This window comes from Leptonychotes weddellii, chromosome 6, assembly GCF_054177405.1.
Source record: "Leptonychotes weddellii isolate Sample4059 chromosome 6, ASM5417740v2, whole genome shotgun sequence".
NCBI lineage: Eukaryota > Metazoa > Chordata > Mammalia > Carnivora > Phocidae > Leptonychotes > Leptonychotes weddellii.
Window position 1 is genome coordinate 14,995,046 of NC_138374.1, and position 17,364 is coordinate 15,012,409.

Below are 17,364 nucleotides of genomic sequence, written 5' to 3' on the forward strand. Positions count from 1 at the left end.
AATCTTCCCCACCACGGCCCTGCCCACGCTTCATCTTTCCTGGCCCCTCCTTCCCTCCTTCCTCCAAGATTCCTTTAGGCCATTTTACCTTCTGGGATGTTAACTTGTGCCTTCCCGGAGTACCTCTTTCTCATTTCCCTCACTTGTCGTGGCTCTCATCCATTACTTGATCTGCAGAAGGCCTAGAGTTGATGTTTGGGTATTTATGGAATTCTTGGCCAGGCCAGGGTGGGGAGTGGTGGAGGGGGTGGAGGGGAGGGAGAGGGGGTGGGGAAGGTGGAGGGGTGGCATTGGGGTGGAAATAGATGCTGCTGGGGAAGGGGTGGTGAACACAGTAAGGGACAGTAAATACACTTCCTGTACACTGTTGGTTTTTTCCTGTCGATTCAGGACTTTTATCTCTTATTTCTCAGATTTTATGGGTTTGGGTCCTTGCTTATAGTCTCATGAAGTTGTGGAATGCAATTCAGTTCATCACATTCAACAGACCTTTTTGGAACCCACTGTGTCCAGAATGCCATTCAAAGGGTCAGAAATGACATCTGCCCCCAAGGTCCTTATGGTCTAGGTAAAAAGAAACAAGTACAAATGGAGGATTCTTCCCCAGTCACACTTAGCCTGGTGACTCAGTCTTAGGAGAAGCTCTCACTAAGCATAAAGAGGTCTCCAGATTATATGAGTTTGAAAGAATTCAGCTCTTTTGCCTTACTTTTGATGACCGGCATTACTCTAGGAGGGAGGTCTCTCTGACATTTTGGGTCAGTGTGTAGGGATGTTCCATGGGTTCCAGAGCATTTAGCAATCCTGCTCCCAGGCATGAAATGCTAGGAGGATCTCTTACCCATTGTTTTAGCAACCCTCCAGAAGATTCTCATACATTTCCATGTGCTTCTTGGGGGCCATGTTACTGGACTGAGAACCACTGGACTCTAGGGTAGATATGGATCCCTATAGCTCCTATATGTAGCTTTCCAAAGGACGTGACCCTAGAAACTGCTCACAATGCTTAGACCCCAAAGCCAAAATGCAAATGACAAAGAAGGGATCAGATATGGTCGAACGAGTGCTCAGGAACAGCAGGGATTTGTGCTGTGAGTTCTACCCACCCCTCACCCAAGCCTAAGCCAGTGGGATTTCCAGAGTAGCCCTTGAGAGTTTTGACAATGTGTTGATGTATCTGGGAGATCCAGGGGGCTGGCCTCTGGCTGTATGGGCTGGGGTCTAAGTGCTGCAGGAATTCGGAAGGCCAGAGAGGACTAAGTGTGTCAGAGGTGCTGGTGGGAGTCCCCTGCTCTCTCCCCACAGCTGTGGGAGCAGAAGAACAACCATGGGGCCCATCTGGGGTCTTGTGCTAAAGGACCAGCCTGGAGGGGCCAGGAGACCCAAGCAAGGGAGACTGGAGGTGTAACCCGGAGGAAGTCAGGACGGCCCAAAAATAAGGATCTAATCATCCTGTTAGGGAGCTGCAGAAGAGAGGGCCCAGCCGTCAGTTTCTGAAGGGCCCCGCCCGAGCCTCAGCCTGGACTCTGCCAGGCTGAAAGGAACACAGAACTTAGGAGCTCCCATTGGAACAAGCTGTCTGAAGCCCTTGCTTCTCTTCTCTCCCCCACCTCCTCCCACTCTCCACCTGGCAGCTGAGTGAGAAGGGTTAGAAGAACTATTCCCCGACCCCGGGGCACCTGGGTGGCTCAGTTGGTTAAGGGGCTGGCTCTTGGTTTCGGCTCAGGTCATTATCTCAGGGTCTTGGGATTGAGCCCCACGGTGGACTCCGTGCTCAGTGGGGAGTCTGCTTCAGTATTCTCTCTCCCTCTGCCCCTCCCCCTCTCTCTGCCCCTCCCCCCTGCTCACTCACTCTCTCGCTCTAAAATAAATAAATAAATCTTAAAAGAAGAAGAAGAAGAAGAAGGAAGACAAAGAAGAAGGAGGAGGAGGAGGGGAGGAAGAAGAAGAAGAAGAAAGAAGAAGAACAACAACAACAACTGTGCCCTCTCCCCATCAGGCTTCCCCCCCAAAATAATGCCATGCTGGGGAAGGAAGAAGGACATTCTGTTTCCAAATTGAGTCCCTTTGGGCCTTCAAGGGACCGTGAGATGTGGAAAGCCCTGAGCAACTGCTGGAGTTTTCAACCGGCTGCAGGTGAGGATGAAATTTAAAAGACATGAGAGAGCAAGAGTTAAAGTTGTGTGTGATCACGATTCAAATGTCACGCGAGTTTATGTAGGTTTCATATAGATTAATTTCAGAATAATCATCCTAATTCCGCTCCCCTGTGCTCTGTGTAAGCTGCTGTGGGGAAATGTGGTCAGCTTGCCTAGTGAGCAGCAAAGACCTTGGCCATGGCACAGGTTTTAGAAGGGCCCCTCCCCGCCTTCAGACAATTAGGCCTTACCAGTCTTCATTTAGATGAACAGTGCAAGCTTCTGTAATTAACATATTGTCGTCAACTGGAATGTCTGCCGGGGCTGAAAATCGCAATGTGTAATTTATTGTGATTGGTTTTCATTGAATGGGATAGAAAAAAAGTAAATTAGCCATAAATTTAGAGCGATGGCACATGGTAAAACTTTATGGAAACTGCAACATTAGCAGAGAAAAGGCCAGCTCCCGAGAACACACAAGAGGAAAATTGTACTTCCTGTGAAATGGCACCAGATCCTTGGAGTATAGCAAAAGCTGGTGTGTAAGGACTGGTGCTTCTGGCTTTTCTAAGGGAGAAAGGAATGACATGGTGAAGGCTCTGGGACCCTCCCGGATGAAGAGTGCACCACCAGTCACATGCACTCGGCAGGGAGCCCATGGAAACCCATCAGAGCTGTCTGCGGGGCGTGCACATGACCTGCCAAGAGGCTTGGAGGCCAAACCCACTGGGAGGTTTGCTGCTTTACCTTCCAGCCTTGGCGGGTGCAGTTATGGTGTCTTCGTCAGCCGGGGCTGCTAGAACAAAATACCACAGACTGGGTGGCTTAAGCAACACACATTTCTTTCTCTCAGTTCTGGAGGCTGGGAAGTGCAAGATCAAGGTGCTAGCAGATTGGAGTCTTGGCGTGGGACTTCTTCCCAGCTTGCAGATGTTCTTGCTGTGTCCTCGCATGGCAGAGAAGGGAAGCTCTGGAGTCTAGTCCTCTTCTTATAAGGATACTGATCCATCACGGGGATTCTACCCTCACTACCTCATCTAAGCATTAGTTTCCTTCGAGAGTCCCACTTCCAAATACCATCACAGTGGGGTTAGAGCTTCAACATAGGAATCTGGGTGGGGGGGACACAAACATTCAGTCCGTAACACATGGTAACCATCCTGGGACACAGATAATAGACCCTCTGTCAGATGTTCTCTCTACTTCACTTTGGCCAACACCCAGCTGAGAATGTAGATGGCAGACGGAGCTGTTTCCTTTCGCACACTCGAGGCTTCCAGGAGCCAAAGTGGGGTGGTGGGTGGAAAAGCCTGAGCAACGGCGTGACCAATGAGGACCTTCAAGTGTTATTTGTTGGGATGAGTGTGTCTTTATGGGTGTCTAGTTCCAAAAAAGATTTAAGGTGTTTGCAAAGATAAAAAGCATTGGAAGGCGGTAAGAGAGATGAGGTAAAAGGACAAGGATAGAGACAAAATAGGGGGCCAAGCCTTAAAATAGAAGGCAAATTAAATCTATTTTGCTTAACTAGGGAAAAGTGCCATGTTTTCTGGGAAGCCAGTGGCGTTCTGTTCCATCTCTCTTTTAAATTAAGAGTGAAGCAGTGTTAGTCTCAATTTAGGGGCCTGCATTTTGATGAGTTTGCTGTGTTTTGGTTTTTGTTTGGTTCACTGACCTTAAATCTCCATTTCAATAAGAAAAGCAGGCTCCATCACAGCCAGTGAGTTTTCTTGTAGCCGCCTTCCTCTGGGGATCTTTTGGTGGGGAACTTGGCAACTCCTGAGGGTAGCAGAGGAAGTCAGAGGTTAAGAAAGAATCAGCCTGTACAATGCAGGAACTCCAAAAAAGAAAACTCTGGAAGGAATATCCACTTTACTCTAGCATTTAGATGGCTCAGGATTTAATGATTTTCTAAAAGGGAGCAAGACTAGGTAGACATCCTCCACAAGAGCTAAAAAAGCTCCATAAATAAAACAGGATTATCAGGATAATTGACTTAACTTTTTCCTTTGACTGTGTAGGCACAGGGAAACAGAGTAGGGCTTATTAAATTCTGTGATATTTTTATTTGATGGAACAAAGGCCGTCTTTTCTTTGAACCCCAAGGCTTGTTTGCCAAGATTATCTTTATTCAAATGCTCCGTGTTAATAAACAACACCTCTGTAGGCTCACGTAGAGTAGACATTTTCAGCTGCTGGTATTAAAAAACAAACAAATAAGAAACAGGGAAGTCACACAAGTATCGTATTAATACCGTCTAATGATTCCCCATTATCTACAGGATCCAGTCCAGTTTCTTAGCCAAGGATGAAAGGCTTTGCTACATTGACTCTCTAACTTGGTTCCTCACTTCTTAAAAAAGATTTTATTTATTTACTTGAGAGAGAGAGAGAGGCAGAGGGAGAGGCAGACTCCCTGCTGAGCAGGGAGCCCCATGCGGGGCTTGATCCCAGGACCCTGGGATCATGACCTGGGCCAAAGGCAGACGCTTAACCGACTGAGCCACCCAGGTGCCCCTGGTGCCTCACTTTTCCTCCAGAAACTTCCCTAAAGGGATCCTCAGCTCCATATAAAAATCTTCAGTGTCTCAGATCCAAGTGCTGGCACTTAGCCCCTCCTTCTCTGGCTTCTTCACTAGCAGCCTGCACCCAATAGTTTATGGCCACTGATAGTAAGAACCCGTCCAGCTCCCTGGCCTGTCCGCCTCTGAGAGCCTAGGAATCAGTTGGGATTACTTGGAAGATTTAAGGTCAATGAAATCACTTGGGTTGGATGTTGTTATGGGCTGAATTGCATGCCCCTAATTTTCACACGTTTAATTTTAATTCCTGATCCCCAGGACCTCTGCATGTGACTATATTTGGAGATAGGACTTTAAAGAGGTGAGTTAAGTTAAAATGAGGCTGTTAAGGTGGGCCCCAAACCAGTCTGACTGGTGATCTTATAAGAAGAGGAAATTTAAACAAATAAAGAGACACCAGGAATAGGAACACACAGAGGCAAGGTCATATGAGGACGTGGCAAGATTGCAGCCATGTGTAAGCCAACGAGAGAGGGCTCAGGAAAAACCAAACCTGTAGGCACTTTGACCTTGGATTTCCAGCCGCTGGAACTATGAGAGATACCTTTCTGTTGTGGAAGCCCCCCAGTCTGTGCTTTTTGATGGTGGTCCAAGCACACGGATACAGGTGCCCCCCATAAAAACTGTCCTTTGAGCTCAAGGTCCTTGCAATCATTCTGCCTCTCCACCCATAATAATTTTCTGTACCATTCATTTGAAAATTAAACCTGAAGTTTAAAAATTATTTTATTTGACTCTTTGTGACGTTTTTTTCCCCCTCTAGTTCTTCAGTCATTAACCAAATCTTTACTGAGCCCTCCTATGCACTCTTCTAAAGCAATGAGAGCCCCAGATTTTTCAATTCAGCTTCAAATCTGCCACAGAATCAGATAAAGCCTGGAGCACTGCAGGGCTGAGAAAAGTGTGATGGGTTTCTCTGCAAAAGTCACCTTTGTTCTGATTATGAAAGTAATTGGAATTGTTAAAGAATTTGGAAAATATAGAGAAAAGCATGACTGTGAAAATAAAAATCACTCACTAAATGCCACTACATGGGGAGAATTGCTCTTAGGATTTTGAAGAATGTTCTTACAACCTGACTTTGACACTAGTGTTAGAACTACTTTCCTAGGTTCTGAAATAGCTTTTTAAAACCATTTTAATGCTGTAATATTATTCTGTTGTACAGACTTACTTAATCTATTTATTTTACCATTCACCTGACATCTGACTTTTTCCTATTACTCTGATGATGATGATGATGATGATGATGTTATGTTAAGTAGCCTGGCTCATTAACTCTCCATATAAATCTATTCAAATTGCCAATAGCTTCCTTGTGATAGATCCCAAGAAGGGAACTGCAGGATCATGGGACATGGACTTTGCAGTTCTTGGTAGACATGCCCAACCAAACTGCTAGCCTGGGGTGATTGTACACGCTGGACATGGTTTTTACTATAAAATAATCAGAGACATGCTATGGGTCCTTCTCATGCTTAGATTTGATAACCCCAAACTTAGAAGAAAAATCTTTATAAGAGAGTCAGAAAACTGCTTAATATTGAAACGTTGACTATAAAACAGTGGTTTTTATTATTGCACCTTGATTATGACACTAATCATTAAGCTTGTCACAATCAAGATGGAAGACTGAAAAACTGAGTTTTGGGGTTTTTTTAAGTCTAGGATTTTATTTTATTTTAATTAATTAATTAATTTATTAAGATTTTTTATTTATTTGAGAGAGAGAGAGACACAGTGAGAGAGGGAACACAAGCACGGGGAGTGGGAGAGGGAGAAGCAGGCTTCCCGCAGAGCAGGGAGCCTGATGTGGGGCTCGATCCCAGGACCCTGGGATCATGACCTGAGCTGAAGGCAGACACTTAACGACTGAGCCACCCAGGCGCCCCTAAGTCTAGGATTTTAAATCTAGTACAAAAAGTAGAAGAAATTTTAGAAACCACCTGCCAACGTTATAGATGGCAAAACTTCAGCCCAGGGAAGTGGATTCCTTAAGGTCATGTAACCACTAGTCAAAGGGTGGTATTGGCATTCCAGTCTCCTGGGTACTAGTCATAGAAACTTGTCTTATGAGATTCAAATCAGGGCAGCAGTTAACTTAAACATTTTCTGCCAAGATATCCCTAACTCAAGTGCTAATAAAAGGCTTTTAAAACACCTTCACTTGATTGGTTAATTAAGAGAACAGTGGTTTTACAAAGAGGATTCTGAAATAATGATATTTCTAAGTAAGAGGTACAGTTGGAAATGAGGATTGCCCACTGTAGAAACTACCAGAACTTGCCTGCAGAGAAAAATGAGACCTTAATGCCTTTTGGAGCTTTTGACTGACTGATGAAAGCCCTGTGCTCACCTCCCTTCTCAGGGCTTTTGGAATGAATAACTACTGAGAAGTATAGCATTATTCTTGCTTATCTTGTAACCTGGGAAAAATAGATTGAATATCCAAGGACAGTGGGCAAAGCAAAGTGTTGTCTTCCTTTTTCGAACTTAGAAACTTGGAATTCAAAGAAAACGAAGTTCTAGATCAGCACAATCCAATAGAACATACTATGAGCCATATACGTAATTTTATATTTTCTGGTAGGCACATTTGGAAAAATAAAAAATTCATGTTATTAACGTATGTATTTAACCCAATATTATCATTTTAACATGTAATCAGTAGAAAAATTATTATTGAGCTATTTTACATTTTTTGGGTCATATTAAATCTTTGAAATCTGGTGTGCATTTACACTTACAGCCTATCTCGGTTTGGACTAGCCACACTTCCAGGGCTCAGCGGCCACATGTGGCAAGTGGTTTCTGTATTGGATGGCAGAGTCCAGTACAACAGAATTCAGTCTCTGGTGGGCCCATGCCTGTGGGGCTCATTAGCAAAGTGGAAGAGGTATCCGAGAATAGAAAAGATGATACAGTCATTTCTATCTTTTAAATGTCTAGCAGGCAATGTGTCTATGTTGTTATTAAGAAATGTGTATGGGAGGGCGCCTGGGTGGCTCAGTTGGTTAAGCAACTGCCTTCGGCTCAGGTCATGATCCTGGAGTCCCGGGATCGAGTCCCGCATCGGGCTCCCTGCTCGGCAGGGAGTCTGCTTCTCCCTCTGACCCTCCCCCTCTCATGCTCTCTCTCTCTCTCAAATAAATAAATAAAATAAAATCTTAAAAAAAAAAAAAAGAAATGTGTATGGGAGATGGGGTGTCTGGCTGGCTCAGTTGCTGGAGCATACAACTCTTGATCTCAGGGTCATGAGTTCAAGCCACAGGTTGGCCATGGAGCTTACTTAAAAATAAATACATAAATAAGTAAAAAAATAAAAAATGTGTATGGGAGAAGAGTTAATCAGCCTCAGCTGGGCAATTTTGCACACTTGGCCGACAGCTTGAATTCACATCGCCAAGTCTCAAAAGATCATCTACTGCTGACTTTGTAGGCCCCCCAGCTCTGTTCATCACGCCCAGAGGAGCCCCAAGAGCCTGGCCAGGGAGAGGAGCAACAGGGCAGGTCCAGAACAGGATGTCACAATTGGCAGAGGGTTTCTCTTATCAGGGACGCGCAGTCAGAGAAAGAAAGCCTCCTTCTTCAGGGAGGGTTTCTTTTGTTTGCTTTTTCTTTTCTCTTTTAGCTGAGGGGTGTTCCTGGGAAAGATGAATGCCACTGGAAGCGGAAATTCTTGGCAATAAGAAAAAAACCCCGCCCAGTGCAGATACATGGCCCACTGGAGCAGCTCCCAGCTGCAAGGGATTCAGCAAGCGTCTGGGTCCCGCTGCTCAGGATCTTGCAGGAGGGCAGATCTGTGGAGAGCCCACCTGTCCATCCCCTGCCTCTCCCCTGGGCCAGGGCCCCTTCACCGCGCCCCTTCACCGCCTTGCTGATTGGAATCAGGGGAGACCAGGCAGGCCGGGCAGGCCTTGGCATCTCAGCATCTGTAAGCGAGGAAGCCCTGAAGCCGCCACCCAGGAATCTGGGGGAGGCCTGGAGACCACGTGCCCACGAGGGAGGTCCATAGAGGCAGAGGGCCCTGTCCGGGTCACATAGCTAGAGAGCAGCCACGCCGGGAGCTGAATGTATCTCTGGCTGGCAGCCCCATCGCTCCTTCTCATTCCGGCAGCGCCTGCACGAGGAGGTAGAACCTTCTCGGTGGTTTGCTGCTGAACTGTCCCTGGGTGTTTGTGGGTGCTGGGGTGGGGTGGGAGAGGGAGAGGGAGTCCGGGAACCATACTGCAGGTCATTACCGGGGCTGTCTATGGCTGGGCTTGGGGCCACCAAGGCAACACGGAGTCCCGGGCTTGCTGCTTCATCACTCAGTAGGTAATTATTGTGCCACGTGAGCCACGGTTCCAGACCCCGGGGGTCCAGTGGGAACAAAATAGGCAGAAACTCCTGTCCTTGCCTTCCCCCTCATGAAGGGAACAAAATAAGCCAATGACATAGTAGGTTAGACGGTGACACGCAGGGAAGGGGTTAAGGCGAACATAAGGGGGGAGGACTGCCGTTTAAACTGGGTCGTCAGGGGAGGCTTCACAGAGAAGGTGATATTTGAGCACAGTCTTCCCAGATATGGGATGTCAGGCAAATCCTTTATCCTTCTGGACTCTTAACAATAGTCATGGTAAGAATAGATCTATGTAGCATGCTTGATCTGCACCCTTCCGAGTTCCTTATGCACGTGAGGCTCATTGAAGCCCCATCACCCTAGGAGACAGGTGCTATTATTTACCTCATTTTACAGAGTGGAAACGAGACGCAGAGAAAAAAGGTTTGCCTGAGATCACACAGTTAATGACTCAGGCAGGCAGGTTTGACTCCAGAGCCTGCCCCTTTCTTTGCCAGCCCTAAAAGGGGTGGTCTCGAATGGAGATCTCAGGTCCGGCCCGGTTTCAACAAGCAAAATCGACAGGAAGTGATTGCAAGCTAAGCCTTGCCCGTGCGTGGCTCGTGCTTTATCCGGGCGGGTTCCTCCGGGTGCTTCCATTTTTCTGTCTCCAAAACCGAGTGACTAACCGTTGTTCCCACATCTACCATTCTCGAAGCATCGTGCTGGACTTCACAGAGGATACTCAGGTGTGGCATTGGCTGGGGAGCCAGTCCTAAGAAACAGATCCTCGCTTTGAGCAGAAAGAAGCAAGCCCATTAGAAAGGTAGGCAGGACGAGGTATCACCCAAAGCCTGCACGACCCACATCCAGGGTGGTCAGTCCCCTTGGGGCCGGTGGGGGCCTCTGGCAAGACGTGCTCAGAGTGGGTCTTGACTGCCAGGAGGATGTGGATAGGAAGTGAGTAGAAGGCGGGGGGCCTCACCCAGGCAGGAGCGCACAAGTTCAGGCTGGGACGATGCAAAGGCACATTAGGAAGATAGTTTATCAAAAACAACCCTATTCTGAAGCCTGTTTCCTAGAGGTGTTAAGATTAATAAGCACAAAACTGTTTCCAAATCCTGACTATCTGTTCTGATTTAGGGGGCTAAGAAGCTGGGTAACTGACAACATCAGCAAATCCCGAAGTAATTTCCAGCTGGTTTGGGAATGCAGCTGCTTTGACCTCCTAATTATGTTGCTTGCCCTGGACGCCCATTGCCATGGGGTGGGAAGCCATCACAGACGGACAGCGGGAAGAATCCCTTTCGTGGTAGAGAGGAAGAAGAGCCCGGAGGACTGAACACAGCCGGGTGAGTTCTATACATCTTGTTACGTACAGTGAGGATGTGTGACTCAGGGGCAGTTTCTCTTTATCTCAGCTTCCCCATTCTGTGAACGCAGGGTACAATCCCTCCTGCGTCCCCGAGTTGTTTAGGGACCAAGGGAGCTAGCTGATAGTGTCTGCTATCAGCGCTGCACCCAGACCCCCTTGGAGCCGGCTCACAGGTTCTGTGCGCCCATCCCTGGGTTTCTGAGTGCTTAGCTTTCAAAAGCTCCAACCTGAGACCTCCCTCGGGGGATGGTCCTTGGGCTGCAATAGCTGCTTCTCCCCCCTCTTGCTGGTTTCTCCTGGGAGCACCTCCGTGGTAAATCATTCCCACACGAATCTTCTTCTGAGCCTACTTCTGGTGAATCCAACTGAAGGCAGTTTACAAAAGCATTTTGCAAATTTGCAAGTGAAACACATACTTGTAAGGCATGACCATTTGAAATAACTTCAGAACTGACTGTACAAATCTTACATCTCTGAATTATTGGGGTCAGGACAGAATGAGAGGTCAGAGGGCACCTGACACTAGTTCCATAATTTACTGAGTGCTCTCCGCCTCCATGACTACCTTACTCCTGACTTTGTGCTCACCGCCCCATCACCAGATCAACTAGGAGCCTTCATCTTCTTGGGCCTCTGGGGACCTGCACTGTTTTCCACCCAAGGGTCGTCAGCTTATTCCCACTACACCCCCTGCATGACCTTTCTCAGGGCTCCAGGAAAAAGCCAAGTCTTGAGCGTAGGACAAGGGCCTGGGCTGGATTCATTTTTGAGAACCATATAAATAAGGTGCATGCTTTTGGAAATTGTCAAGGGGGCAAACCATGAACTCAGATTTTTTTTTTTTTTTTTGGGGAACTCAGATTTTTTGATCAACAAAACTTAAATAGAAACAGACTATTCATTATACCCCTGATTTAGTTACTTTTAACAAGGAACACATACACACATGCTTTCAAAATAGGTCCTCAAAATTCAGTCTTGTTTTGATCTCTCCTATGGCTGATAAGTTTCCACATATCAGGGATATCCATGGGAGCCTGGGGACAAGGACGGACACATCGCCATGTTCAGATCCTCGAAGTTTTCATCTTCATTTAATGAGAACATTTCAGCTCCCTTTCAAAACCAGATCACTTTAAAGACCATAAGTAATCAAACTTACCTTATGAGACCCAACAGCCTTATTTTCTAGTGGCCGGTTCTGGGCACCCTGCCCTGTATGCCTTCATGCCAACAACCAGAGAGCGAATACACATGCTTGCCTATTTATATGGGCACGTGCTTCTTTAAGTCAGGTGGATCCAGCCTGGCCTCCTTGACTTCCATCAGAAAAGACAGGCTTGATCTGGAGCAGGACCCAGCCGAGGGCTGAAGGAGGGTGGGGTGGGGATGGGGATGGGGCAGACTTAGTTGAGACCGGGAGGAAAGCCAGCGAGCTATTTAGGCTACGGCCCCCCACCCTGGTGGGGCATGGGCAGAAGGCACAGACGTGTGGGGTCAGAACCACCAGTTGCTTGCTTCACTCAAGCCCAGCCAGGTGAGCCTTCAGCACTGGAGCGGTCTAGTGAGGATTGTCCTGTGTTCCAAAAGGAGGGCAGGACCCAGGGACAGGGAATCCAGAACCCAGCACTAGGGACATCTGTCATAGGGTTGTGCGGGAGAATCAGGGCCTGTGCTGGGAACAAATCACGGAATCTGGTAGGTGATCCTGGGAGAAGCTAACCCGTTAGGCGCAGAAGGACAGAGCATGGGCACCAACTTAGGAAATGGGCAGTTGGCCTGAGTTGAAGCTGCGAGCTGAGGGCTGGAGCTCCTTAAATCCCTCTTGCAGGGCCAGGCCGGGACTGAACCTTCCTACGGGAGCCACACAGGGACTGACCAGACCCTAACTCAAACCCAGGGCCTCTGGCTTTTGATTCAATGGCTCCATTAAGTGAAATCCCCAGGACCAAATACCCCAAAATCCTAGATCTGCCTGCTACCACTCTCAGTCTGCCCCCAAGGACCCAGAAGGCATTTGTCATGTGGGTCCTTTTCAAGGGTACAGATGCAGGGGAAATGAGCTGGATGTTTGTGGAACATGAATTTACTGAGCATGAGTCTGGTACAAAACACTTGACATGCGTGAACTAAGTAAACGGATCACTTCTAGAAAAGTCAAAAATACTTTTTCCAATAGAACACATCAAACCCCATGAACGCAAATTTCCAAATCTCTAGGTTATGCTGGAATTCTGTTGTAGCAAATATTGATTGAAGTTGGTGGGCCACTGGCAGGGTCTTGTCAATGTTCTGGTTATCTGGAAACTCTGCCAGGCTGTAGTGGGAAGATAAATTGTGGCGAGTCAGGAGGCCTGGCTGGCTTCGGGTCCAGGCTCTGTTACCAACCAGCAGGTGTCCTTCGATGACCCTCTTCGACTCACTGCCTGCCCACTTTCCTTCTTTGTAGCATGAGGGGCATTGACCTAGAAGACCTCCCGGATCCTTTCTAGCTCTGAAAATGCATAATTTTATGCCATAAATGGGGGCACGGTGGCTAAAATCATCTGCTGTTAATTTGGACTTCAAATCATTTTGATAAATGTTTTCAGGCCTGGGAGGTGGCCTGTGGTACACTTGCAAGATCCAAATTGGCCCTTTCCAAACCCCAAGTCTACACGAGGCTTGTGGCCTTGGGGAGCCATTTGGAGCCTCCAGGCTGGGCAGATGGTACAGACTTTGGTGCCACTGATAATAAAGGTTGGTCTCTATCTGGCTGAACCCTGCGTAAAGAACACATGGAGTATTTTCTCTCCCTTTTTACCTGGACGGAGCTCAGTGCAAACACAGACTGGAAACTCCAAATGAGGACACAAGCATTTTAACAGATAGTCTGTCAAAAATATTACAGTTCTTCCAAGGGATGCACCAGACCTCGAGCATTGACACAGGCTGTAGGAACGGTCTCTGAGACCCTGCTTTGGAGTCACTAGGGAGAAGCAAGACAACTCCCATGTGGACACTGTCTTGCATTTGAGCTGGTCTGTAGCAGCATCTGACCCCTATCTCAAACATCTGCTCTCCTTAAAAAAAAAAAAAAAAAAAAGTGGGGGGGTAAAGTGAAAAAAATTTTTTCTTATAGGGGAATATCAAAGCTGCTCTGACGATGGGTGGCCATCCTTTTGCACGAGCATTAGAAAAACCATCCAGTATGATGGTAGAGGGAACTCTGCTTCAAGAAAATGCTATTCACAAAAATGTTAATTCACAAAATAAAGAATGAAGGATAAAGGGGATTTTTTTCACCTCTGTAAGTTCACTTAAGTAGGGTGGTGTCTCTTGGCAGGCTGTTCTCCGGCAGAAAGGAAGCCCATCTGCCTGGGTGCTATCAGCAGCAGATGCCGGGTTCTGGATCTACAGAGAGAGGCTTGGCAGAGGCAGATACTGGGCCAGGCACCAGGCCAGCTTGGGCGGTGATGACAGGTGACCAGCTCTCTCCAATACTCCCTATGTGGGGCCATCCCTTTGCTAGGCCTACCCCATGCGCTTGCATTTATAACATGTGAGAAGACTTTTTTCCAGTCATAAAAAGAATATACAGTGTATGGAATGTCCCCAGACTAAAAGTGGCCTCAAAGAGACACTTGGACACCTCGTTAAACATACCTCTTCGTCATCCACAATGATAGTGAAGAGCAGTCTAAATAGTCCAAAACCACAGGGAGTCCAAAAATAATTTATAGCAGGCACACACCTGATTGTCTTGCATTGTTTTGAGAGTTCTGTAATAAAATCCCATATTTTTAGAATGAGATTGGTCTGTGCCCTTTTAAAGAAAATTGTGGTAAAACACATAAATGTACCCTCTTATAATTTTTAAGCCTACATTACAATATTGTTAACTGTATGCACATTGTTGTACAACAGATCTCTAGAACTTTCTCATCTCGCAAACTGAAACCCTATGATTGAAGAACTCTTTTTCCTCTTTCCCTAGGGGCTGGCAACCATGATTCTACTTTCTGTTTGTATGAGTTTGATTACTTTAGATACCTTGTATAAATGGAAGCATGCAGTATTTGTCTTTTTGTGACTGGCTTATTTCACTTAGCAAAATATCCTTCAGGTCCATCCGTATTGTAGCTTATGCCAGGATTTTCTTCTTTTTTAAGTCTGCATAATATTCCATTACATGTATGGGCCACATTTTGTTTATCTGTTTATGGACATTTAGTTTCTTCCACTTCTGGTTGTTGTGAATAATGCTGCAGTGAACGTGAGTGTGCAAGTATCTCTTCAAGATCCTGTTTTAAATTCTTTTGGATAAATACCCAGAAGGGGGATTGCTGGATCATATCGTAATTTTATTTTTAAATTTTTAAGGAACTTCCATATTGTTTTCCGTAGTTGCTGCCCCAACTTCTGTTCCCACCAACAGTGCACAAGGGTTCCCTTATCCCCACATCCTCACCAACGCTTGTTATTTCTTTTTGATAATAGCCATTCTAATAGGTGTGAGGTGATATCTCATTGTGGTTTTGATTTGCATTTCCCTGATGAATGATGTTGAGCATCTTTTCGTGTACCTGTTGGCCATCTCTATGTCCTCTTTGGAAAAATGTCTATTTAGTTTCTCCATATTTCAATCAGATTTTTTTTTTTGCTATTGAATTGTAGGAGTTCTTTATTTTAGATATTAACCCCTTATCTGATGTATGATTTACAAATATTTTCTCCCATTCAGTACATTGCCTTTTCACTTTGTTGATGGTTTCCTTTGCTGCATAGAAACTTTTTAGTTTGATATGGTCCCACTTGTTTATTTTTGCTTCTGTTGCCTTTGCTTTTGGTGTCAAATCCAAAAAATCATAAGACTGATGTCAAGGAGCATATTGCCTATGTTTTCTTCTAGGAATTTTATGGTTTCAGGTCTATGGTCAAGTTTTTTTTTTTTTAAACCTATTTTGAGTTACTTTTTGTGTATGGTATAAGACAGTGGTCCAATTTCATTCTTTTGCATGTGGGTGTCTGGTTTTCCCAACACCATTTATTGAAGAGACTGCTCTTTCCCCATTTCCTTGACTCCTTTGTTGTAAATTAATTGACCATATAATTGTGGGTTTATTTCTGGGCTCTCTATTCTGTTCCATTGATCTATGTGTCTATTATTATGCCAATGCCCTACTGTTTTGATTACCATAGCTTTGCACTATAGTTTGAAATCAGGAAGCATGATGCTTCCAGTGTTGTTGTTCTTTCTCAAGATTGCTTTGGCTATTTGGGGTCTTTCGTGGTTTCATACAAATTTTAGGATCATTTATTCTCTGAAAAGGGCCATTACAATCTTTATAGGGATTACATTGATTATGTAGATTGCTGTGGGTAGTGTGGACATTTTAACAATATTCTTCCAACCCATGGGCACAACATAGCTTTCCATTTATTTGTGTCTTCAATTTCATCAGTGTCTTACAGTTTTCAGTGTACAGGTCTTTCATCTCCTTGGTTAAATTTATTTCTAGATATTTTTTGATGCAATTATAAATTATTAATTTGTCTTTTTTTTAGCTAATTATCGGAGTATAGAAACACAACCAATTTTTGTATATTGATTTTTGTATCCTGAGACTTCACTGAATTTGTTGATTAGTTTTAACAGTTTTCGTGGAGTCTTTAGGGTTTTCTGTATATGGTATCATGTTATCTGCAACTAGAGACCATTTTACTTCTTCCTTTCTGATTTAGCTGCCTTTTTCTTTTTTTCCCTTGCCTGATAGCTCTGGCTAGTGTTTCCAGTACTATGTTGAATAAAAGTCATGAAAGTAGCCATCTTTGTCTTATTCCTGATCTTTGAGGAAAAGCTTCTAGTTTTTGATCACTGAGTATGATGTTGGCTGTGGGCTTGTCATATATGGCCTTTATTATGTTGAGATACGTTCCTTCTATACCTACTTTGTTGAGAGTTTTTATCATAATTTTTTAATGTGCAAAGTGGGTTCTTAGTTGGGGAGGGATTCATAGCAAATTCTTGGCATCATAAAGTTATACAAATTGTGGTTTCCCTTTGGTGGGAAAGGTTTGAGGACTCTCAAACATGGAGATAAGGGTCCTGGTGGAGAGGGGGCCACCGAGAAAAAAGGGCAAGGAGAGATCCCCCGTGATGGCACTGTATATATCAGGGAAGTGATGCCTGATGTTGAATTATTACCAATCCCTGTGCTGTTCTCCAGTTCCATTAGATCCAAACCCTTGGTAAAAAAAATATATATATATATTGCCGTTTCCATGGTGCTGGGCTGGGGTGGGGGGTGCGGCGAGTGGAGAAGGAGGAGTGTTAGGGGCTGGGGTGGGGCAGAAACAGAAGAGCAGCCACACAGGGAGGCCAGGAGCCAGAATGGAAGTAGGAGAGATGGTGAGAATGTGAGCCCCTGCGGTGCTGGGAAGTCTAGAGATGGTGCTGCGTTTCACACCGGGAGGAGGATGTTATTTAAGGACAGGGTGGCTCAGAAAGGATAAAGGGGACACTGTTCCTGCCCCTAAAGCTGGCAACAACCTAGGTAGGGGGAGAAGGCATGGGTGCACGCACATGCACGCACACACACGTACAGGAAATGTACCTGGTAACTAAGGCAGCAAAGAGTAAATGCCCATTCATTGAGCAGAAAAGATAGGAAGCACTAGGAGAGTTTAGAATTCAGCGGGATTACTTTGGCTGGAATCGGTGGTAGTGCTGGTAAATGTTTAACAACCAGCTCCCGGGGAAGAAAATAGAAGCTTTACTTATAGTATTTGCCACTTTCCATGGTATAGATACAGTAATTCCACCCTGGTTAATTTCAAGTCACCAAGTTGACGCTTGAAACGCGCGGCACGCGGGAGAACACCATTATGAGTCATTCCGCCACAGAGGTGCAGTGGATGCAAAGACACTCCAGCTAGATTGTCATCAAGGGTATGATAGTAATTCAGAAC

The 17,364-nt window shown here is 45.6% G+C and overlaps 1 long non-coding RNA gene across 2 annotated transcripts in view; it reads left to right on the top strand.

The window, feature by feature from the left end:
- Positions 1 to 17,364, top strand: part of LOC115938655 (uncharacterized) — a 116,050-nt gene that overhangs the window by 67,930 nt on the left and 30,756 nt on the right. For both annotated transcript variants that reach the window (XR_014146189.1, XR_014146190.1), the window contains one exon: positions 10,182 to 10,390. This is a non-coding gene — a long non-coding RNA (uncharacterized LOC115938655). The remainder of the gene's footprint in view (positions 1 to 10,181; positions 10,391 to 17,364) is intronic.